Consider the following 24,655-nt stretch of genomic DNA (forward strand, 5'->3'; position numbering starts at 1 on the left):
GAACCCATGACCCTGGAATTAATAGTCTCATGCTCTACCGACTGAGCTGTGATTATTTTCACTAAGTTTTAGTGTTATGTACTGAAGTTCTCACCCTGGGCCAGCAGGGGGATACTGTAGATAGTTATGCAAATAAGGGATCGAAAGTGACGTTCAGTGATTGGATAGTTTTAGGAAATTGCTACAGTTACGTTGTACTGGAGCTCTATATAAGCAGGCTGACTGAACCCTTCAGTTCAGTTCTGTTCTGGCCTGAGAATAAACAAGAGCTGTTTGAAGAATCGCTGTGTCGTCTGATATGTTCACCCACAACTTAACATTTCGTAACAATGTCTATAAGGAATAAGATATTCTGGAGTGTTTCAGCCACAGCTGCTTAATACGAGAGCTATGCACTGGATTCAGCCAAATTCTGAATGGAACCAGGCCCATTCAGGGGGACCTGGGCTTGGGCCAGAGAAATGGGTGGAGATAGCCCCATGTTGGGCTGCCTGGAGCAACACAGGGCTGTCGGAGGGGAGAGCAACAGGTGAGAAGGCTGCAGGCATCTGCTTCGGCAGGAACACACTGGTGAAGTGGACCCCAGCAGGACTGAATCCTTTGCTCACCAGTTGGCGACTGAAGGATTCAGTTCTGCTGGCTTCAGCATGCTCTTTCGGAGTCTTTCAGACCCTGACAGGACCGAATCTTCCTGCTCTTGGTTGGTCAATTTCATCTCTCTCACCTTATCATTTTTTCCAGTCTTAAATTCAGTTCTTCACCTGTAGCAATTCGGATTTTTTAAAAAAAGTTTCTCGTGAAAAGTCAACAGCAATCTACTGCTAATTTTCCCGAAAAAACACATTTTTAATATGGAGTTTTGACCAATGAACACATTTTTGCATGCAATCTTCCCTATTGCAATGCATTTTTGTGTTATTTCCACAAATATAGCCTCTCTCTCTTTTTTTTGCACACTTTCTCCTATAAAAAGTGGTTGGCACTATGCTTAGTAAAATTCAGATAAGTACTAGTTTTGAAGGATAGCTGTGTTTTGCTTCACATATTGTTTCAAAAAGTACCAATTTGCTACATTCCGCTCAAAATGCAAACGGAATCAAATCTCTTTCCTCATCCCTACCTGGAAAACAGTTTGAAAATGTGGCATATATGGTATGCTATGATGTGACATGGGATGAAAGTCAATGGCCAACTGATCTTGTCGGGAGTTGTTGACTTGCTTCAAATCCATTTTAAACCCATTCTGTGTGAGCAAACCAGAGTTTGGACTGGATTCTGGGTTTGGTATCCTAGAGATCCCTGATAGACATCCCAGATCTTGCATTTATTCATACTATGTTTCAATCTCAAAATCCCGTTATCAGATTTAAGCTACAAGTGTGAGTGAATGCAGTAACCTACTTGTTTTGGATCTTATCTTTATCCCAGTGTTATTGTGGTTGGGCTGCTGTGATTAATATCTGGGATATCAGAATGATAAAAATTTAGTGAGCTGTTAGGAATTTATTACTTTTTGTTTGTCCACGTTCACCTTTATTTCTTGATTTCACACCAGTATGCTGTAGTGCAGGAGTAGGCAACGCAACCTAAGGCTCGTGGGCCGGATGAGGCCAAATCGCCTTCTCAATCCGGCCCGCGGACAGTCCAGGAATCAGCATGCTTTTACATGAGTCGAATGTGTCCTTTTATTTAAAATGCATCTCTGGGTTATTTGTGGGGCCTAGGAATTCGTTCATTCCCCCCCCCCTTCAAAATATAGTCCAGCCCACTACATGGTCTGAGAGACGGTGGACCAAGCCCATGGCTGAAAAAGGTTGCTGTTGTTATGTACTGAAGTTCTCACCCTGGGCCAGCAGATAGTTCTGTAGATAGTTCAGGTCCACATATGCAAATAAGGGATCGAAAGTGACGTTCAGTGATTGGATAGTTACAGAAAATGGTTACTGTTGCTTTCTAGTGGAGCTCTATATAAGCAGAGCTCTATATAACTGAACTTCAGTTCAGTTGTGTTCTGGCCTGTGAACAAACAAGAGCTGTTTGAAGAATCGCTGTGTTGTCTGATATGTTCACCCACAACTTAACACTGGTGAGGAAGGTGGGATGTAACCGATATGCTTTTGTGCCTAATTGAACCATTACGTGTAATGCTGTATATAAGGAAACCATTACGATTGTAACTAATGCTTTATCTCAGTGGGGAGGGGTGTTATCTACTGAAGTTCTCACCCTGGGCCAGCAAGGGGATACTGTAGATAGTTCAGGTCCACATATGCAAATAAGGGATCGAAAGTGACATTCAGTGATTGGATAGTTACAGAAAATGGTTACTGTTGCGTTCTAGTGGAGCTCTATATAAGCAGGCTGGCTGAACCCTTCAGTTCAGTTCTGTTCTGGCCTGTGAATAAACAAGAGCTGTTTGAAGAATTGCTGTGTCGTCTGATATGTTCACCCACAACTTAACAGCTGACCCCTGCTGTAGTGGTTAGCATGTCATTTTAGGACGTGGGAGACCTGGGTTCAAATCCCTGCTCAGCCATGAAGCTCACTGAGTTACCTTGGGCCAGTCACTCACTCTCAGCCTAAACTACCTCACAGGGTCGTTGTGATTATAAAATGGGGAGGCGGAGAACCATGCCGACCCCCTTGAGCTCCTAGGTGGAAAGGCTGGGATATAAATGTAGATTATGTAATAAATAAATAATAACAAAACAATCCATACCCATTACTTACAAAGGATTTGAACTTAGACTCTAAAACAGTAGAAAATGGTTCCAACAGTAAGTGCTTCGTTTCCGCCCTGCCAATTCAGCTGCGTTCTCGCTGACATGGCAGTACAGATAGCGCTCAACTGCAGTGTTCGACTGTAGACCCATTGAATGCCAAAGTGGTTCTGAGAGATCTGCATTGGCTCCCAATACGTTTCCGAGCACAATTCAAAGTGTTGGTGCTGATCTTTAAAGCCCTAAACAGCCTCGGCCCAGTATACCTGAAGGAGCGTCTCCACCCCCATCGTTCAGCCCGGACACTGAGATCCAGCGCTGGAGGCCTTCTGGCGGTTCCCTCATTGCGAGAAGCCAAGTTGCATGGAGCCAGGCAGAGGGCCTTCTTGGTAGTGGCGTCCACCCTGTGGAACACCCTTCAGATGTGAAGGAAATAGGCAGCTATCCTATCTTTAAAATACATCTGAAGGCAGCCCTGTTCAGGGAAGTTTTTAATATTTAACGCTGTATTGTTTTTAACACTTGATTAGAAGCCGCCCAGAGTGGCTGGGGAAACTCAGCCAGGTGGGCGGGGTATAAATAATAAATTATTATTATTATTATTATTATTATTATTATTATTATTATTGTTGTTGTTGTTGTTGTTGTTGTTGTTGTTGTTGTTGTTGTTATTATGGTGGGAACGTTCCCTTAAATTGTTAGCCCTCCAGGAACAGTGGTAACTTTGGTAAAATTACCATGACCTGTGCTGAGCCCATGGGTTAGGATGGGGGTATAAACATAATGACAAGACAATTAAAAAACAACAACACTTGTGCAAGAGATGTGTGAAAAATATTCCTGTGAAGTCATGAAGCACAACAACATTTCAGATCTAATATTTGAATTATTTCACATTAGGAAACAGACCAAACCCAAGAAAGAAGCACTACGGAACTTCTCCTCTTAGCTACTGTTGCTGAAATGCAAATGCAGAAATATTCCCCTTTTATTTCTAAGTTCTAGTATGGTCTGCCAGCTGGCAGTGGTACAAGCAATGTTATTTCATCTTCAGCTTTAAAGAAAATCTGCCTTATCTTCTGTAACTGCAGAAGTGTTGGTAAAATGTCAAACGGAGTTGTTTTTCCTTTTCAAAAAAAAGGAGGAAAGAAAGAAATGTGGCGGTCTAAAATTCTCAGCTCCCTTCGAAGCTAGATAAGTAAAAGCTCATCATGTTTTCCTCAAATTCTAAACGTAGGTGTTTAAATCATATCAATATGGCTCGTATCCATCCCTTGTTACTGGTTCTTCTTCCATTCCTCCCCCTTCTCTGTTTTTTTTTTTAGTCATTCCTCCCTTCCCCCTCCTACACTGGTTGTCTTCCCCAATGCCAAATTTAGATATGATCCAGTCAAAGTTAAGCATTTAAGGATCTCGTTGAGAGAGCTTGAATAGCCGTCATTTAAATCAAAGGGATTTTAAAGACCTGAATCTTGCCCTAGATTCAGTGGCGTAGCGTGGGTTGTCAGCACCCGGGGCAAGGCAAGTAATTTGCGCCCCCTAACCCGTGGATTTGCGCCCCCTAACCCTAACCCCCAGGTGTTGCACCCGGTGCAGCCGGCCCCCCCCTGCACCCCCCACGCTACGCCACTGCCTAGATTGTTAACTCCTTGGGAAAGGAACCATTTGTATTCTAGAGTATGTAAGCATTTTTATACTTATCCCCCTTCTGCTTTAAAATGTTTATGTGGCTTTTATACAAATGCCTTTTCTCAAAGTTCTAAATATTTGTGTTCATGAAAAGTTATTATTGAGTTGGATCTAGGCTTCACCTTCTGCAAATGGAAAGGCTCTTTCTGTCCATGGAAGCTTTTATTATGATCCAGAAGGGGATTCCTGTTGAAGAAAGGTAGCGATGGGGATGGCATGCAGTGCCAACAACTTAATTCTATTTCTGGATAATTGGATGGAATGGTGGCAATCAAATGGATAGTAGTTATGAGGTATTATGTGTGCAGGCCCCTTTTAGAGGGTTCCACAAATCTCACGAGATCCTGAAATCTCAGGTCCTACGGGATTTGAGCCATAGCTGTCAACGTTTCCCCTTTTTAAAGGGAAATTCCCTTATTCCGAATAGGATTCCTCGCGAGAAAAGGGAAAAGTTTTTTTTTATTTTTTTTATTTTCAATGCTGAATTACAACAAAAATTACAAACATTGACTCCAAAATAATACTGTACAAACAAGAAAGAAAAACAGAACCCACAAAAAAGAAAAAGCACACATCTATAAATAAAACCATATCTTCATTCTAATTTAGTCATTACATACATATACACATATTGAATTCCTTCCTTTGTTCTAAGACCTCAAAAATTTTACTCTTTCTAAATTGTTGTGTCTAATGTAGATTACTTCTATCTTTATACTTTTTGATGCCATTTTTCTTTTTCTTTAACCCTGTAAAGCATCATTCATTACATACCGAAAGGCTTACTCCAGAACAATGTTTTTTCATATACTCTTTAACACATCCCCATTCTTTCAATAATTTCTGGTCCGATTGTCCAAGAAAAGGGAAAAGTTGACAGCTATGATTTGAGCTGCCAAGCTATCATGATGTCACAGAACCTTGCAACAACTTGGCAGCCCAGTGGTACCAAAGCCACCAATCTCCTTTTGCCCCTTAAATCCCCCCTCCTGGAGGTAATGCAATGGTTCAGAGAGGCCCCTTTGACCAATTTCCCACCCTATGCCAGTAGCTACTGAACAGTGTGGGAGGAGGTTGCAGAGGGAGGAGGAATAAGCAAAAGTCTTTTGCTTCCTGTGCCAGTAGGAGCATTCCCCATAGTTTATAGCAGGAGTCAGCAAACTTTTTCCACTGTCCCTCAGACCCTGTGGGGGGCCGGACTATGTTTTGGGGAAAACCCCCCACCAACTCTCCCCTCTGTTCTCCACAGCAACGGCTGAGGCCCCGTAGCTGCTTACCTGTGCCTTGTGAGCAGCAGGGGCTGGCGGCGGCGGGATGATGAGTGGCGCGAGAAGGCTGACTCCGGAGAGGGGCTGCATAAAATGGCGCTCAGTCAACAGCGGCTCAACAAAGCCCAGCCCCCTTCCTCCTCTAGGCAGGGCAGGGAGAAGCCAGGAGGAGGGAGGGTGGAGACGCCACCGCAGTGTTTGTGTGTGTGTGTGGGGGGGGGGAATGACGCAGCCCGAATGATCAGAATCCCCATGCCGATCCATGCAGCGATTCCTGGACCGTTCGCAGGTCGGATCCAGAAGGGAATTGGGCCGGATTCGGCCCCCGGGCAGTAGTTTGCCAACCCATGGTTTATAGCTACAGTTTATAGCATGGGTAGGCAAACTAAGGCCCGGGGGCCGGATCCGGCCCAATCGCCTTCTCAATCCAGCCCGCAGACGGTCGGGGAATCAGCGTGTTTTTACATGAGTAGAAAGTGCCCTTTTATTTAACATGCATCTCTGGGTTATTTGTGGGGCCTGCCTGGTGTTTTTACATGTGTAGAATGTGTGCTTTTATTTAAAATGCATCTCTGGATTATTTGTGGGGCATAGGAATTCGTTCATCCCCCCCAAAAAAAAATATAGTTTGGCCCCCCACAATGTCTGAGGGACATTGGACCGGCCCCCTGCTGAAAAAGTTTGCTGACCCCTGGTTTATAGCCTTTGTAGCACATGTTTTTTCACCTCCTGGTGCAGGTTACTATTCCCATTTTACAGAAGGGAAAATTGAGGTATAGAGGAAGTGACTTATTGAGTCCGTGGCAAAGGTAGGACTCTGACCCAGACCACACAGATTCTCTAAGGTGGCACAATAGGGAATCAGAGCTCAGATAGGATATAAAAGCAGGGAAAGGAAGCTCACGAAAATGTTCTCATGCACTTCATTCAATCTTGCTTTGTCCCCGCTCTTGAAGAAAATTGTTATTGCAAGTAATCTTACAACAGAATTTGTAACGGCAATTAGGAAGATGCTAGATCCACGGAACACATAACATGCCTGCAGTCAAGCTAAGAGAAGACCATCTGTTATGGAAAATATCATCAGCGTTTTCCTCCAGTTTAACTGAGCTGCACCTTCTGTACATTTGGTAATTTAGAGCTGCAATCCTAAACATCTTTACTTGAAGAAGAAGGGTGCTCATTTAAAACAAATGGCACCCCGACCCAAATACGGTTTCGGTTTGTGGTACTTACATAAGATAAAATAGTCAGTATTCAATTATTAAGCTTATGAGCAGAAATCAAAGCACACACTTTAATAAAATACAGGTCAGTATTATTATTGTTATTGTTATTACCCTGCCTCTATTTATACCTGGCCTTTTCCCCTGAAGGGACTCAAGGCAGTTTACGGATAAAAATAAGAACTGCTAAAAACATGGGGAAAAACAACAATTAAAAACAATTAAACATTGATAGAATTAAAACTATATACATATATTAAAAACCTATGCACATATATGCAATTATATCACTGTTAAATTAACTGTTCTACCATTTCTCTGAGGTTGAAATCCTTATGCACATTTATTTGGGAATAAGATTCACTAAAGGGGATTCACCTCCAAGTCAACAGGCTTAATGCTAGACTGAAAATAAAAGGTGTATAAAGAACCATGTTAATATCTCATGATAGTTTCTGTGGGCACCCCTGCAAAGATGTTCAGAGCAGTGTCATCATCGAAAATGTCCTGCTCATTGCTAGGGTGGCTTCTCCAGATCTGCTAAGGTTCGTGAAATTAGTTGGGGAATCCAATGCAACAGCTGCCAGTATTTTTACACTCATTTAGCTGCGTGTTTAGGTTATCCTTTTTCATTGCCTATCTCGTGACTTGCTGCCGCAGATGTGCCAAAAAGCCTCTACACCTGTTCCAGATCTGGAACAAAGCACTTAATCTCAGAGAAAATCCTTGCAATCAACTAGGAATTTCACTGTGTGATTCTAGGCTCCCCCCCCCCCCCCGTGGCAGAAATAATAATCAGTAGGATTTCTGGCTCAAGTCTACTGTACCTAATAGAGATTTCTGTAAGCTGATGGAGCATGCTGCACTGCCTTACTAAATGCCGTCTTGGATATGTTCTGCAAGCGTGGCTGTGCCAGAGTTGTGCTCTGAAATGTGATGAAGGAAGGACTAGGACAGGAAAAAACACTGAATCAACCATTTGCCTTCTAGCATAGCACGTGGCTTGGCTCACTTGCTCAAGACATCTGGAAAGGGTTTCCACTTCCCCAAGAGGGAAGCCTGGATATGATGAATAAGCTAGAAGTCTATCCACATTCAATGGTGTACTTCACAAATGCATATCTTTTGGATTTAACTGCAAAAAGCTTGCTTCAGGAAGGGAATGACATTATCCAGCTTTCTGCTCAAATCATTGCAATAGAGATCATACTCTGCACTGTAATAAGAGGCAAGCAGTTTCTCAGACCATGTGCAATTATTACCTCTGAAATGAATAGGAATATTTTGGGATTGGGGAACTAGTTGACACAAGGTTGTCAGAAGATAGATTCATATAAATATAACTAAACATGTGCACATACTAAACTTAGTTGGTCTCTAAGGTGCTACTAGAAGGATTTTTTTTAAAAAAATATATTCATGTGCACATACATTTGCTTGGATGAGGTACAGCCAGTTTCACATGAGAATGCAGACATGATGTTTGGAGAAGTCTGTTCTACAGCTTGCCTTCTACAGGGCTAGCTCTGAGGCTCTGTTCCTCATCAAGAGTTGCTAATCTGTGGCCTTCCAGATGTTATTAGGCTACAACCTTAGTTGACATTAGACTAGATGACTCATGAGATCCCTTCCAGCTCTACAATTCTAATGCTTCTAAACTCTCATCACATCTAGCCAGGATGGCCAGTGGTCAGGGATAATGCAAATTGAAAGTCCAGCAACGTCTGGAGGGCCACAGGTTTACCAATGCTATATCTGGTCTGTATCCGATATCCAGGTGGGCAGAGCTGTGTCATGTCAAGCTCCCTTACTCAGGTGTTGGCGTGAGTTGCCCTTTGTTGTTGTTTGTTGTTTAGTCATTTAGTCGTGTCCGACTCTTTGTGACCCCATGGACCAGAGCATTCCAGACCCTCCTGTCTTCCACTGCCTCCCACAGTTTGGTCAAACTCATGCTGGTAGCTTCGAGAACATTGTCCAACCATCTCATCCTCTGTCGTCCCCTTCTCCTTGTGCCCTCCATCTTTCCCAACATCAGGGTCTTTTCCAGGGAGTCTTCTCTTCTCACGAGGTGGCCAAAGTATTGGAGCCTCAGCTTCAGGATCTGTCCTTCCAGTGAGCACTCAGGGCTGATTTCCCTAAGAATAGATGAGTTGCCCTCCATCCATGAGATGTTCAGAGACACATGGACATTCTTCCTTTGAAAATATAAAAGCCAGCAATAATTTCAGGTCTGCCTCAACTTTGTCCTTTTTAGTGGATCAATGCCATTACCTGTAGTTCTTGATGGAACTGAGATCACTGATGCTCTGGGGAAAGAACCTGGGGAGAAGATAATGGAACATGTCTCAGCAACTGATGTCTCATACAGAAATGGGGAAAACCCATGGCTACTCCTCCTAGGTTATGGGTGCTATAGGTGAAGGAACTACAGCATGGCTGGCATGTTGACATTTTGGACCAGTCAGGCTGGACTGAGCTGTATTTCAGAGGCTGATCTTGAAGGCTGCAGCACATGGTAAGGCCAAATGCCTCTTTGCGGTGTTTTCATTCATCGTTAGCAGCCAAACTTCAAGAAAGAGCCATTTGCCCCTCTGGTTTGCACTGTGTATTTATTTGTTTGATTTTTTAGCCACCCACCCTTTACCATGAGTTTCCAGGGGCCATTTATAACAAAAAAGGGAATATAAAAAAATCAGTTTAAACGGTGGCAGTATCTCTGAAGAAGACAACTTATGTAAAGTGATATTTTTATTGAGCTAACTTACGAGCCCCTCATCAGACATTCTATGTATAGCTGGGAAGAGTCCAGCTTTTACTGTGGGGACGCAGAACTTTACACTGCCTACCTCCCCCTGTTCAGCTACCTCTGTTGTTGATCGGTACCTCTGGCTTTTATTATTTATAGTCCTTTATGCGATGGTCGTCTCAATCTTTCAAAGAGATTAATGAATTTGTTCTCATGCTTCCTTTCCCTTATATTAGTTTTACAGACTAAACCAGAAAGTTCTTGAATATGGAATGATTCATCAGAGGAAGTGTGTACAGAACCTTTCGCCTCTCATTTTTTGCTTCACCACCTTATTTCTCAAGTAAAACTTCCTTTGTTTTTGTTACCTAGACAAGGCTGAGGGCTGAATTACAATGGTTTCCAGCAAGGGATTCATGATTCACTAGTGCTTCCTCTTTCTGAAGATCCAGAGTGGAGATTTGCACTGATCTCTACTAGGGCCCAGTGACTGAATGTTCTAGTGCAGTGGTGTCCAAACTTTTTTCAAAGAGGGCCAGATTTGATGAAGTGAAGGGCCATGGGGGTCCACCATTTTAATGTATTTTTAATCTTTGTTGGAAGCTGCCCAGAGTGGCTGGGGAAACCCAGCCAGATGGGCGGGGTACAATTATTATTATTATTATTATTATTATTATTATTATTATTATTATTATTATTATTTTATTAATCATTACCAAAGGGCCAACCAAAGTTGTTGAGCTTCTTTTAGGATTGAAGTTGTTGAGGTTTTTTTAGGCTTTACCCCAGGAAATAAGCTGCCACAGGGGCTGGATTAGACCGGGCGACAGGCCGGATTAGACCCCCGAAACGGACTTTGGACATGCCTGTTCTAGTGCTACTGGCAATGTCAAATCTGCAACAGATGTCAATCTGGTACATGCCAGGGGCAAGGAGAGACAGAAAGTTCATGTAGGCAGAAACAGTTCAGAAGTATGGAGGAATCACTTCCTGGCTTCTTTCACTGTCAGGGAGAATAGTAGACTTTAGGGCTGTAAAATTGACACTGGGCATGAAATTGGTTCATGGAGACTACCCAATTCAAAAGACCAGAAAGTTTCAGCTGTGTGCTGTTAGGAATCACAGAAATGAAGAGTTCAAAGGGATCAAAGTTATTCCAACCCTCTGCAATACAGGAATCTCATCTAGATCATATATCACAGATGGCCCTCCATCCTCCAAGGAAGGAGAACCCACCACTTGTGAGGGTCTCTTCCACTGTTGAACAGCTCTTACTATCAGAACATTCTTCCGGATGTCAAAATCGCCTTTTTTTGTAACTTGAAGCCATTGATTCATGTCCCATCCTCCAGAGCAGGAGAAAATAATCTAGCTCCACCTTCCATTTGACAGCCCTTAAGATATTTGAAGATGACTATACTATTTCCTCTGAGTCTCCTGTTTACCAGACTGAGCATACCCAGCTCCTTCAACTTATAAATAATGTCACTTTTTATCAGTTTCCCCCACAAGGTAGTTATGCTAGACTACTACAGTTCAAGGTGCTTTAGGGAGTTCAAATCAGGTTAACTTTGAAATTTTCTTAGGAAGTGATTATGGTCTCTTTACTAACAGAACCCCATGATCACTGCAGATGGTGACAGCAGTCACGAAATTAAAACACACCTGCTTCTTGGGAGAAAAGCAATGACAAATCTGGGCAGCATCTTAAAAAGCAGAGATATCACCTTGCCGACAAAGGTCCGTATAGTTAAAGCTATGGTTTTCCCAGTAGTGAGGTATGGAAGTGAGAGCTGGACCATAAAGAAGGCTGATCGCCGAAGAATTGATGCTTTTGAATTATGGTGCTGGAGGAGACTCTTGAAAGTCCCATGGACAGCAAGAAGATCAAACCTATCCATTCTCAAGGAAATCAGCCCTGAGTGCTCACTGGAAGGACAGATCCTGAAGCTGAGGCTGCAATACTTTGGCCACCTCATGAGAAGAGAAGACTCTCTGGAAAAGACCCTGATGTTGGGAAAGATTGAGGGCACAAGGAGAAGGGGACGACAGAGGACGAGATGGTTGGACAGTGTTCTCGAAGCTACCAGCATGAGTTTGACCAAACTGCGGGAGGCAGTGGAAGACAGGAGTGCCTGGCGTGCTCTGCTCCATGGGGTCACGAAGAGTCGGACATGACTAGACTACTAAACAACAACAACAACAACTAACAGAACCTCTAAGTCAGAGCAGGACAGGATAGGACAGGACAAGGTAGAATAACAAAGAAGGATAGAGCAAGCAGAAAACAGCCTCAGTGTGTAATTGGAGGGTCCCCCAGTAGTGATTTTAGTATGCGAATAGGTGTTACAAAGATACAAATGTTCCTATATTCATCCATGAAATGTTGGAGGGGGATGGATGTCAAAGAGACTGTTTGCTTAATCTTCAAGGAAGGAGGCCAGCCAAACTGCTCAGACACTGCTCTCTGCCAGATAATCCATTGAGCAAATAGCTAAGGTTGCACGGCTGTCATTGCAAGGTTAAGACATTGTAGCTGTGAGCTGGAAACATCCCTACAAAATGGCTGGAAACTGCAGGGGAGAAAAAAAATCCAAAAGTGTTTTTTTTTTTTTTTTTGCAAATGAAACATTTATCTCTGTAAGTGGCTTGTTAACTACTTCTGAGATCACACAAAATGTTGCTGCAGTTATTAATAATAGAACATTTTACGGAAACGTATCCTGTATCGTGTGTTTTTTTATAAACACTTTAAATTGGGTTTCAGTACTATAACTGTATTATTCTGACACATGTAACGTTATTACAATTTAATTTATAGAGTGTTTAATTGCCAAGATGGGCTTCTAAGCTGTTTACATGAAACCAGAGGCAGGCGTGATTCAAACGCAAACATGCTGTCGGTGCACAGTTATGCAGTTTAACTGAAAAGTGGGTAAGAATGTTGACAATTATAGAGGTGACCACGATGTGCTCAGCAGTGTCCGAGAAAAGAGATCGCAGCATCTCTTGTGGCATCAGCAATGGTGGTTCCTCAGCATCCTCAGGCAGCTGCTGCTGGTCCACCACAGCAGTGGCCAACTGGTGCTCCTCAGAAGAATGCCACTATCATTTCTTCCATCATCCCTCTCCTCAGGTATGTCCTGCCTCTCTCTTAACATCTAGTTAAATAAGAGCGAGGATGGAGAGTCAGTCCATCACCAACATTGGGGAAGGCACAATGGTGGTTCATGCCACGATCCCCTCCAATTTGGAATCAGATTGAAAGATTTTCAGCTCTGGTGCTACTACAAGAGTGAAATGTGAGGGAATTGAAAAGGTGAGTCTGAAGAACAAGACCTTCATATCTTCATCCATCTCTGGGTCATTGCTGGAGATGTTTGGACACCTCGTTTTCCTCCTTGGACCATCTCCTTGGGGCACAGTTCATGAACTCCATGTTCATAGGCGCCGACTCCATGGGGCCTGAGGGGGCCCGAGCCCCCTCAAAAATTCGTTTGGGGGGGCTCTGCCCCCCCAATAATCTCGGGCACCCCTCCAGCAGAGCGCAATCGCCGCCCCTCCCCCAGCCCAAAATGCACAGGGTCGGGCTGCATGCCTCCTGCCCTCCCTCCCGAGCAAAAGCTCCACCCAATTTCCTTAGGAGCTGATTAATAGGCACAGCACGCTCTCCCCTATTCGCTCACAAGGAGGTGGCGCCACTTTATTTGCATATCCATGAGCTTATTTATTATTCATGAGCTTTCATTTATTATTCATTATTTATTATTCATGGGCTCCCCCAATATTTTTTATAAGTCGGCGCCCCTGTCCATGTTTCCAAATGTATGAGTCAGGAGGAGAATTTAATTTTACTTCTTGTGTCAAAATCTGGAATGTCCTCCCTTCAGTAATTGATGAGGCAAATACAGTACAGTGGTAAAGGTAAAGGTAAAGGGACCCCTGACCATTAGGTCCAGTCGTGACTGACTCTGGGGTTGCGGCACTCATCTCGCTTTATTGGCCAAGGGAGCCAGCGTACAGCTTCCAGGTCATGTGGCCAGCATGACTAAGCCGCTTCTGGCAGACCAGAGCAGCGCACGGAAACGCCATTTACCTTCCCGCCGGAGCTGTAACTATTTATCTACTTGCACTTTGATGTGCTTTCGAACCGCTAGGTTGGCAGGAGCAGGGACCGAGCAAAGGGAGCTCACCCCGTCGTGGGGTACAGTCGTACCTCGGGTTAAGTACTTAATTCGTTCTCGAGGTCTGTTCTTAACCCGAAACTGTTCTTAACCTGAAGCACCACTTTAGCTAATGGGGCCTCCTGCTGCTGCCATGCTGCTGGAGCACGATTTCTGTTCTCATCCTGAAGCAAAGTTCTTAACCCGAGGTACTATTTCTGGGTTAGCGGAGTCTGTAACCTGAAGCATTTGTAACCTGAAGCGTATGTAACCTGAGGTACCACTGTAATGCATGTTAAATGCCTCTTTAAAAACTTACATGTTTACCAAAGCTTTCCTAGACACTGGCTGCTAATTTTAATGTTTTGTTTTGTGTGGTACTCAATTTATTTTATCTATCATCTATCTATCATCTATCTATCTATCTATCTATCATCTCTATCTATCTATCATCTATCTATCTATCTATCTATCTATCTATCTATCTATCTATCATCTATCATCATCTGTGTATCTAAAAACATAACACAATAAAACTTTAAATATATTTTGATTGTTTTTATGTAAGCCACTTAAAGCAGGAATGAGGAATGGAGGTCTTCCAGATGTTGTTGGACTCCAACTCCCATCAGCCTCAGCCTGCATGGCCAACTGCTATGGATGATGGGAGTTGGAGTCCAACAACATCTGGAGGACCAGAGGCTCCTCACCACTGGCTTGGAGGTTGTGAGTGTTAATAACAGTTTATAACTAAAGAAAGTAATGAAATAAAAGGCAGTTGGTGTTCTGATCTCTAGGTAGTTCCAATATGACCTCCAGGTAGCTGCTGGGGATAATTGCTGGAGGTAAGGGAATGTGCTTTTAAAAAGCAATTTTCCCTGGTGGAGAAGGGACTAAAAAAGGGTATTTTCAAACTATGTGAAGAGTCACTTTCAACATTTATTCTAAAACACATAATTTATGTAAGGAAGCTGTGCTATGGAACATGTATTTTAATATTAAATGCTTGTGGTTTTTAAATAAATGTAGCACTTAACGTTTGTCTGAAAGTGCCCAGATTCCTGGAAAAATAATTTTGCAAAATCCCTCTAGGCATAAATCTCTGGATCAGGCTGACATTGTCTCCGGAAGTTCTGAGGAAAGGTGATTCACTCTTGCTTTTAAATGTATGCCACAGTGAAACTCATTTTCAAGGTGCCATGAGATTCTGTTCCTGTTTTTAAAGAATTTTCTTCATTTCAGATGGAATGCTGACCTTCTTCTTTGAGTAACTTTGTTTTTTGCCTCACAGGTACATTCCAGGCAACTGGAATGTTTTGTCTATTCTCAGTAGCCTCACATTATTCCAATTTTGGATGGATAGATGATAGATGATAGATAGATAGATAGATAGATAGATAGATAGATAGATAGATAGATAGATAGATGATAGATAGATAGATGATAGATGATAGATGATAGATGATAGAGATAGTAACACCTCACCTCAGACTTTGCACCTTCATAAGAAGTGGCTCTCTTCACCCCCACCCCAGTTTTTGGCATATCTTTTGGCACTACCAATCTCATTCTTGTTGGATGGCTAGCTTATTGTCAGTTTGTGATCAGAGGTTCTCTGCTTTGTTTTAGGTACATTTCCCCACTCTTTTGATGCCAAAACGTGTTTCTCCAATACAGTGGCTTTATTAACAGCAGTACAGTATTACCTTGGGTTACATACGCTTCAGGTTACATACGCTTCAGGTTACAGACTCCGCTAACCCAGAAATAGTACCTTGGGTTAAGAACTTTGCTTCAGGATAAGAACAGAAATCATGCTCCGGTGGCGCAGCAGCAGCAGGAGGCCCCATTAGCTAAAGTGGTGCTTCAGGTTAAGAACAGTTTCAGGTCAAGAACGGACCTCCGGAACGAATTAAGTACTTAACCTGAGGTACCACTGTAGTTGAAGAATGCTTGGCAAAAAGACAAGGTATTTTGCAGCATTTTGTTGACCCCCCCCCCCACATTTCTCTTAAGCATGTCATCTGGTACTGCACGCCCACACACCTGAACCCCCAAACCCTGTTGGTTTTTTCTATTACTGTATTTCTATCTTTCATGTATCTCTCACTCATAAAAGGTGTGGGCAAGACATAGAGTTTCTTGTCCTCTAATTGGCTCTCTCATTCTAGCTAGTCCTCTATTACTGACCTTACTGGGCCAAAGCAAACTTGTATGCTTTCATGAACTTATATACTTTGTATATGCAGTGGTACCTTGGTTCTCAAACTTAATCCGTTCCGGAAGTCCATTCCAAAACCAAAGCGTTCCAAAACCAAGGCACGCTTTCCCATAGAAAGCAATGCAAAATGGATTAATCCGTTCCAGACTTTTAAAAACAACCCCTAAAACAGCAATTTAACCTGAATTTTAATATCTAACGAGACCACTGATCCATAAAATGAAAGCGATAATCAACGTACTGTACTATAAAATAAATAAGACAGTATTGTAGATGATAAAAATTGCACTGATGGGGGGGCCTTTTATCCATTTCTGCAGTCACACAATCAATCAGTAGCTGAACTGGGTTCCACACAGTCACAAGAACAAATTAACCAGAAAAGCCTCAAAAACAAAAACGCAAATAGCAAAAACAGAAGCGCCTAACTTAATCCATTCCGGAAGTCTGTTTGACTTCCGAAATGTTCGAAAACCAAGGTGCAGCTTCTGATTGGTGCAGGCACCCTGGGAAGAATAGCTGATAGCCGCATCAGACGTTCAGCTTTCGAAAAACATTTGAAAACCGGAACACTTACTTCCAGGTTTTCGGTGTTTGAGAACCAAGATGCTTCTTGATGTTTGCATACTGTGAGTAGCTGGTGCAGATGAGCTTTTAAGTTTGGGGGGAGAATCGCCAAAGAGCCAGCCAGGTATCTATCTGTCTATCTGTCTATCTGTCTATCTGTCTATCTGTCTATCTGTCTATCTGTCTATCTGTCTATCTGTCTATCTGTCTATCTGTCTATCTATCTCTCCATTGAGGCAACACCTGATGTTGAAATTTTGCACCCCTAACAATTTTGCACCCCTATGTGCCTCCCCCATGCTATGCCACTGACTGCAGCCAACCTCTTCAATGTTTATGGTAGGTAGAATAATAAAATCAAAAGATCACAGAGTTGGAAGGGACCACAGCGGTCATCTAGGAAACATACTACAATGGGTACAGAAACAAGGTGTGCAATGGAGGTCCTAGGTATTTATTATCTTGTTCGTGCCTCATATTGTGTTTGATATACATTCCGCTCACATTATGGCACATGCCTGTTAGGGTATTCATGGATCGCCTGTTTTGGAGGAGGTGTGAAATCTTGAAGCACACAACTGTCACTTGTTCATCTGGACGGAAAAATAATGTTCTATTTTTGGGTTGAGTCCATTGCAAAAAAGAAGAAGGAGCACAAGGACAGTCGATGATTAATAGACATGCTCCAGGATGCTGTCAGCAGGAAGCCAATCTAAGTGCCGGGGACACCTAAATAATTGAAGGGAACAGGTGAGAGAGGCAGCCATTAGTTATAGTTGATAAGGGAGGCTTTCTGCTTGGGCAAGCTGCCCAGTTGAAAGGGCAGGTTTCCCAATGGAGAAGATTTGTCTTCATGAATGTTGTGATATGCTGCAGCACCCTTTAAAAGAGAACCCATTTTTAAATCCAGAAATCTACCTACTAATTTTCCATGCAGCAGCGGTGCGCAGCTCAGCATGCTTAAAATGCAGCAAGTCAGTAGTAATAGCGGGTGAAGCTACTTAAATGAGATATTACTGGCTTGCTAGCAGATTAGCAACTCCACTGTCTACCAACTCCACCTGGTACGCAGGCTGAGACCCTACCTGCCGGCGGACTGTCTCGCCAGAGTGGTGCATGCTCTGGTTATCTCCCGCTTGGACTACTGCAATGCGCTCTACGTGAGGCTACCTTTGAAGGTGACTCGGAAACTACAGCTAATCCAGAATGCGGCAGCTAGACTGGGGACTGGGAGTGGCCGCCGAGACCACATAACACTGGTCTTGAAAGACCTACATTGGCTCCCAGTACGTTTCTGAGCACAATTCAAAGTGCTGGTGTTGACCTTTAAAGCCCTAAACGGCCTCGGCCCAGTATACCTAAAGGAGCGTCTCCACCCCCATCGTTCTGCCCGGACGCTGAGGTCCAGCACCGAGGGCCTTCTGGCGGTTCCCTCATTGCAAGAACCAGGGAACCAGGCAGAGGGCCTTCTCAGTAGTGGCGCCCGCCCTGTGGAACGCCCTCTCATCAGATGTCAAAACGATAAACAACTACCTGACATTCAGAAGACATCTTAAGGCAGCCCTGTTCAGGGAAGTTTTTAATGTATGATATTTTAGTGTTTTTTTGGTTTCTATGGAAGCCGCCCAGAGTGGCTGGGGAAACCCAGCCAGATGGGCGGGGTACAAATAAATTATTATTATTATTATTATTATTATTATTATTATTATTATGTGGGTTTTTAAAAAAAATACAGTGGAACCTTGGTTCTCGAATTCAATCTATTCTGGAAGTCTGTTTGACTCTCAAAACCATTCAAAAACTAAGGCACGGCTTCCGATTGGCTGCAGGAGCTTCCTTCACACAAGCAGAAGTTGTGTTGGGCATTCAGCTTCTGAAAAATGTTTCAAAACCGGAACACTTACTTCTGGGTTTTCGATGTTCAGGAGCCGATTTGTTGGTCAATTAAGCCACTCAAGAACCAAGGTACCTGTAGGGATATTGCGGACTGGGCAGTGGGGTCCAGAGGGAGACTGTGGCTGCCTGCACGCATGACCCTGGGGTGCGGGGTACATCCCCCCCAAGACAAGCCACAGCTGTCTGTACATCGTTTCCTCTGTCTGACCTTTTGCGGTCTCAGTACTCGGCGGTGTCCTGTCTGTAACCTTTGTCCCTGAGACCTTTTGTCTCCTTCGTCATACACTGTGCAAGGGGAAAATGACGCAGTGGAAACAGGTACCAAAATAACTTTGTACCACCCCACAATCTCGGGACCGAAGGTGTGTAAAGGTCACAGTCCAAAATGTATCTGGCTAGCTTGCATATTTGTCTCAATAAAAGGAGGCTCCACAGGACTGTTCAGCAGCTCACTTCAGCCCACCTGTGCGCAGCTCACATGATGATCAACACCTGTCTTGTGCTTTCACTTCAGTACCACTGTAATGGGCTAGCTGACATTTGGTTTGTGACCAAAAAGCCCACATGTTAAATCAGGCCCAGGAACCCTTGAGGTGTTGGTCTAGATTGACAAGAGGTTTTTCTGAGCATTGTCACCATTCTTTCCTTTTCCTCCAAGTTTTCTGCAATAATATTGAGAACTTGAGGTGGGGCATCCATCAAGACAGCGTTACATGCCTCCCCAATCACTAAGTGCTGTGGGAGTCCAGGGGTCTGTGTTTCCTTTTGGACAGTGAGGCACAGCAGAGACTGTGGTGTCTTTATGATATATGGTTTATTTACACACACACATATATACAACCTGAGCCTAGATGGAGATAGTGCAGAACATTCACGTCCCAAGAGGGTTCTGTTCCTTCCATTACTGCAGGCTGCAATTCCATGGTGTCAAACTCTCTCTGAAACATAAAACCAGTGCTTTTTCTCTCTCTAAAAAAATGTTTAGGGGTACTCTTATTTTGACTCAAGAAAATCACCATTTTATAGTTCAAATCGGGAAAAATAAATACAGTAAATGCTTCACACATTGAACTCTTGCTTCCGTCTGAGACTCGGGAAATACTGGGAAAGGAAATGAGGCCGCCATCGGGGGGTAGCAACAGAACTGACGATTCACCATGCTAGAGAAGAAACTATTTTTTTTAAAAAAAATAGTTTCTTCTCCCGTTAAATTCACAAAATGTTTAGGGGTACGCATCCCCTTGCATCCCCCAGAAAAAAGCACTGCATAAAAGAAACCACCCTCTTCTCTCTGGCCCTCTCTCTCCAATTTGCAAAACTGACAATTTCCCCCTGTTTGCTTACGTCATCCAAACTGAAATCCTATACCTTTTAATCTCTTTTGTCTCTGTCCACTAATGCAGTAGTAGTAGCAGCAGCAGCAGCAACAAGTCTGTACCCTCTGCCTCCCAGGAAGAAAGAGTGTGACTCTACTCATCAGCCAGAGAAGGTGCAGATGGAGAGTTTAGATTCCCTCCCTTTGCAAGAAAAGACTCTTGGCTCCAGCTGTCAGTAGACCTGGGACTGAAGAGCAGAAGGAAAGAACAATCTGGTCCCATCCATTTGCCAAGGAGATAAGAATGGATTGTATGGGTTTGGGTCAAGTGTGTGTGTTGTGGCAGGCTGTTGTAAGCCACATGAAGGATCATTCCATTAAAAAGTCAGATAAATATGTATATTCTAAAAAACAACAACAACAAAAAAAAACAACAACAACTGATAAAGAATGTATAATTGCAGTCATTGCCTTCCCTAAATCCAGATTTGGGACCCCACTTATCTCCCTGGCTCCCTTGCCAGGGGCCCAATCTGGTTTACCCTCTACATTTGTATGTAAAAGGTAAAGGTAAAGGGACCCCTGACCATTAGGTCCAGTCATGACCGACTCTGGGGCTGTGGCGCTCATCTCACTTTATTGGCCGAGGGAGCCGGAGTACAGCTTCCGGGTCATGTGGCCAGCATGACTAAGCCGCTTCTGGTGAACCAGAGCAGCGCACAGAAACGCCGTTTACCTTCCCGCCGGAAGTATTTATCTACTTGCACTTTGACGTGCTTTCGAACTGCTAGGTTGGCAGGAGCTGGGACCGAGCAACGGGAGCTCACCCCATCGTGGGGATTTGAACCACCGACCTTCTGATCAGCAAGTCCTAGGCTCTGTGATTTAACCCACAGCGCCACCCACGTCCCGCATTTGTATGTAATTTAATTTAAATATGCCAGCCACACAGTTGCCAATTGCTTGATTGCCATCTTGTCGAGTTTGACCCTAAAATAAATCTTGTCAAAGGTAGAAGTGCCTCCAGTCCTAATTCCGAAAAAAGCACATCTTAATTTGTGCCCAATAAATATGTTATTATTAATAAAGAATACTGGAGGAAACACTTGTCAGTATACTTCTGGTAGTCAGATCTTGCATTCCAGTTTTTATCCGAGCCCCTGTGGGTAAAATGTCAATGTCCAGATTAGTTACCTCTTCTTAGGAAGCAGGAAGAGATTGTGTCAGGGACAACTTCAGAGGGAGATGGTTAAAATTCAAAAGCTACCATCAGGTTGTTCACGAAAGCTTTGCATGTTTGAAGTTTTTTTCAGAAATTTGAGAGGACAGCTGGTACCGAACTCAAAAGAGACTCATGCATCTTCTTTTTTCCTTGTTAACTGTCAACATCAAACAGCAAGGAGTTTGAGTGACAATAGGCGATAGCCCAATTCTATCCACGATGATTTGTCGCATTCACACATGCAAGTCACTCTTTTGATGTTACAGCCAATAACGGGGCAACTCCAACCATGTTTGCTCAGCATTCAACACCACCAAATCCGGTTGGGCTTACACTCATGTAACTACTGTTAAGATTTCAGCCTAAAACTATAAGCATACATATGTGAACTGACTCTGCTAGAATTCCAGGAAGCATTGAGCTGGAAGATGCCTAGTTGTCTTTGACATGTCAAAGCATACGTGCAGTGTGTTTCCCCCTAAAATATAATAATGTTTAGGGGTACTCTCATTTTCCTGTTGTTGTTGTTTAGTCATTTAGTCGTGTCTGACTCTTCGTGACCCCATGGACCAGAGCACGCCAGGTACACCTGTCTTCTGACCACATCCAACTTGCCAAGGTTCATGATTCTTACATTCCAGGTTCCTATGCAATAATTTTCTTTACAGCATTGGACTTTCCTTTCGCTTCCAGGCATATCCGCAACTGAGCGACCTTTCGGCTTTGGCACAGCCGCTTCATCAGCTCTGAAACTACTTGTACTTGTCTTCCGCTCTTCCTCAGTAGCATGTTGGACACCTTCTGATCTGAGGGGCTCATTTTCCAGTGTCATAACTTTTATATGCCTGTTGTCTTTGTCCATGTAGTTTTCTTGGCAGGGATACTGGAGTGGCTTGCCAGTTTCTGCTCCAGGTGGATCATTTTTGGTCAAAACTCTCCACTATGACCTGTCCATCTTGGGTGGACCTGCACGGCATAGCTCATAGCTTCTCTGAGTTATTCAAGCCCCTTCGCCACGGCAAGGCAGCAATTCATGAAGGGGCTCATTTTCCTACTCATATGGAAATACTGCCCCTCAATGAGGCCAAACTTAGATTCACAAAATGTTTAGGGGTATGCGTACCCCTGTGTCCCCCCAGAAAAAAGCACGACATACATATAAACTTTTTCTACCCTCCAGTTCACCCAGTAATGTTTGTAACCCTTCTCAGACTGGAAGTAAGCCCCATTGACTTCAGTGGGACTTTCTTCTGGTCAGACATGCATATGATTTCACTATTAATCATTCATCTCTATTCACCCGCAACTGATGCCGAAACATTTCTGTACATGAAAGTACTTCAGATTGTTTCCCACCTGTTTATTTTGCTTCTTTATTTACAGCTTCCACCCAGTGCTACCAACTGCTGCTCTTTTGATGCATGCTTTTCAGCAACACATATTGTAAAAGAGAATGGGAGCGTTTTTGTTGTCGTGGCAGCTAATGCTTGGATCTCAGAGACTGATATCCTGAGGCATAAATCAAGTTAACCATGATAACTTCAATCTAAGACAGGCAAACTCATTGGGGGTGTGTTATTGTTTGTACCACGGATAACCAACTTTCCTAGACCCTCAGTTGCAGGTGTGCTAATTGTGGTCTTGAACCAGCAACTTGGTCCTTGTCCAGGGTCCTGATCTTCCTCACCTTATGCTTCCAGTCTATTCCAGCACCTACCAGTCTTCCTCTTGCTGGGGCCATCATATCACAATGGATCAAGACAGACTAAAGCTTGTCTTGCAGAGGTCGGGCCTTGTCTTGAGCTGGATACTGGAGATCACTGATCTAGAAATGATAATTCACACTACCCCAACAGAAGGAGTTATTTGCTCATTCCTAATTCTCAGTCACCAAGCTTTGTGTGCAATTGGTAAGCGATACAGAATAAATTTTCCCACGAGGAACTGCTAACTAACTCCTTGCCTTGGGCTAGTTGAGACAAGTTTTGTGATGGAAATATTCTTTTAAATTCCCCAGAAGCAAATAAATATATAATGGCTCAGTGGACTACAGTGTGTACATCAAGAACAATGAGAGTCTGTTCCAGGTAAATTATAAATGAGACACCCAATAATTTCAACAGATGCTACCTTCAGGCCAGAGTGACACATTTCATAATTTTGTTGCCACATGCTTTGTCTCTAAATAAGTGCTAGGCCGAACATCTGCATGGAAGGTATCCATCTGTTGTTGCTTTGATAGCCCAGTTGAATGCCAACAAATATAGACAGCTGTGGCTAGTGCCCTGTTTTATGCTAGTTTAGCTAGTTTCCATTTAAATTACAGTTGTTTCAGATTATAGCGATCTTCTCAGTGATTTTGAAATGCAAGTGCATATTTGATAAGATAGACTGAAGCCAGCCTGAAAAGTCCTTGGCCCCTGAACATGGGTAATGCTTTGTAAAATGAGGTTTTAAAAAAATGAATCAGGAGGCCATGGTTTTAAAAAAAACCTGTTCTTTTTTTAAAAACGAAACCCAGTGACCTACTTTTCTCATTAAGTTCTTCTTGTCCCAGTCCAGAGGTAGGACTGGCATCTGAAAGACTAAACGACTGATCCAATTAAAACTTAGAGACACCACTACCATTTCAGCTATCTTATCTTCCAGAAGAACACAATACAATACAGAAGGTTCATGTGTAGAGGATTGACAAGGCAGTTTAGGACTCGATACCGTAAATGTCAATTGGAAAGGGGGAGATGGATGTCTGTTTCTATTGCAGCTGTAAAAAACCCAAAACTCTTGCAGTGCTGTCCTTGTGATACTGGCAAAAGGGGGGGGGGATTATTGCAGTGTGGACATAGACTTCAGCTACTTTATAACCCTGTGACAGTGTTGCTGTTTTGTTTTACTATAAAATTGCTTTGGAAAAATGCCTAGACTGCCCTGTCAAAATTTTTGGCAATATACTGTTTTAGGTTCTCTGTTTCTCATTTGCTAGGAAGCATAAAGCAGCCTTTTCCGGGTAAGTTTTCTGTGGAGAAGGGAGCACTGGATACATATGGTACTAACTTCCTAATAATCTGTTTATTTACAAATGTATAAGCAGAAGCAAGCACATAAGCAGTAACAGATTCAAAGCACCATTAATTCAGATTCCTCTGGAGCCCACACTGTTTCTTTAGAGTTTCCCCACATGTCTTTAAAAATGCAAATAGCATCAATGGAGAGGGGACTGATAATTATCAGGATCCTAGCAGCCCTGCCCCAAGCAGATCCTTTTTGTGTAGTTTGGCCTATGCTTCATTTATAACCTTTTAAATTAATTTTTCCATATCATCATTCTCTTGTTTGTTTGTTTAGTCATTTAGTCATGTCCGACTCTTCATGACCCCATGGACCAGAGCATGCCAGGCACTTCTGTCTTCCACTGCCTCCCGCAGTTTGGTCAAACTCATGCTGGTAGCTTCAAGAACACTGTCCAACCATCTCATCCTCTGTCATCCCTTTTTCCTTGTGCCCTCCATCTTTCCCAACATCAGGGTCTTTTCCAGGGAGTCTTCTCTTCTCATGAGGTGGCCAAAGTATTGGAGTCTTAGCTTCAGGATCTGTCCTTCCAGTGAGCACTCAGGGCTGATTT

General features: G+C 43.3%; 1 long non-coding RNA gene across 1 annotated transcript; it reads left to right on the forward strand.

Annotated features, from left to right (window-relative positions):
- The first annotated feature begins 10,964 nt into the window (after nt 1-10,964).
- LOC309540973 lies at nt 10,965-20,223 on the forward strand. Its single transcript, XR_014223593.1, has 3 exons — nt 10,965-12,785; nt 14,905-14,955; nt 19,903-20,223. It is a non-coding gene; the product is annotated as an uncharacterized lncRNA (long non-coding RNA).
- Nucleotides 20,224-24,655: the final 4,432 nt, after the last annotated feature.

Source organism: Podarcis vaucheri (genome assembly GCF_965113315.1).
Source record: "Podarcis vaucheri genome assembly, chromosome: 9".
Taxonomy (NCBI): Eukaryota; Metazoa; Chordata; class Lepidosauria; order Squamata; family Lacertidae; genus Podarcis; species Podarcis vaucheri.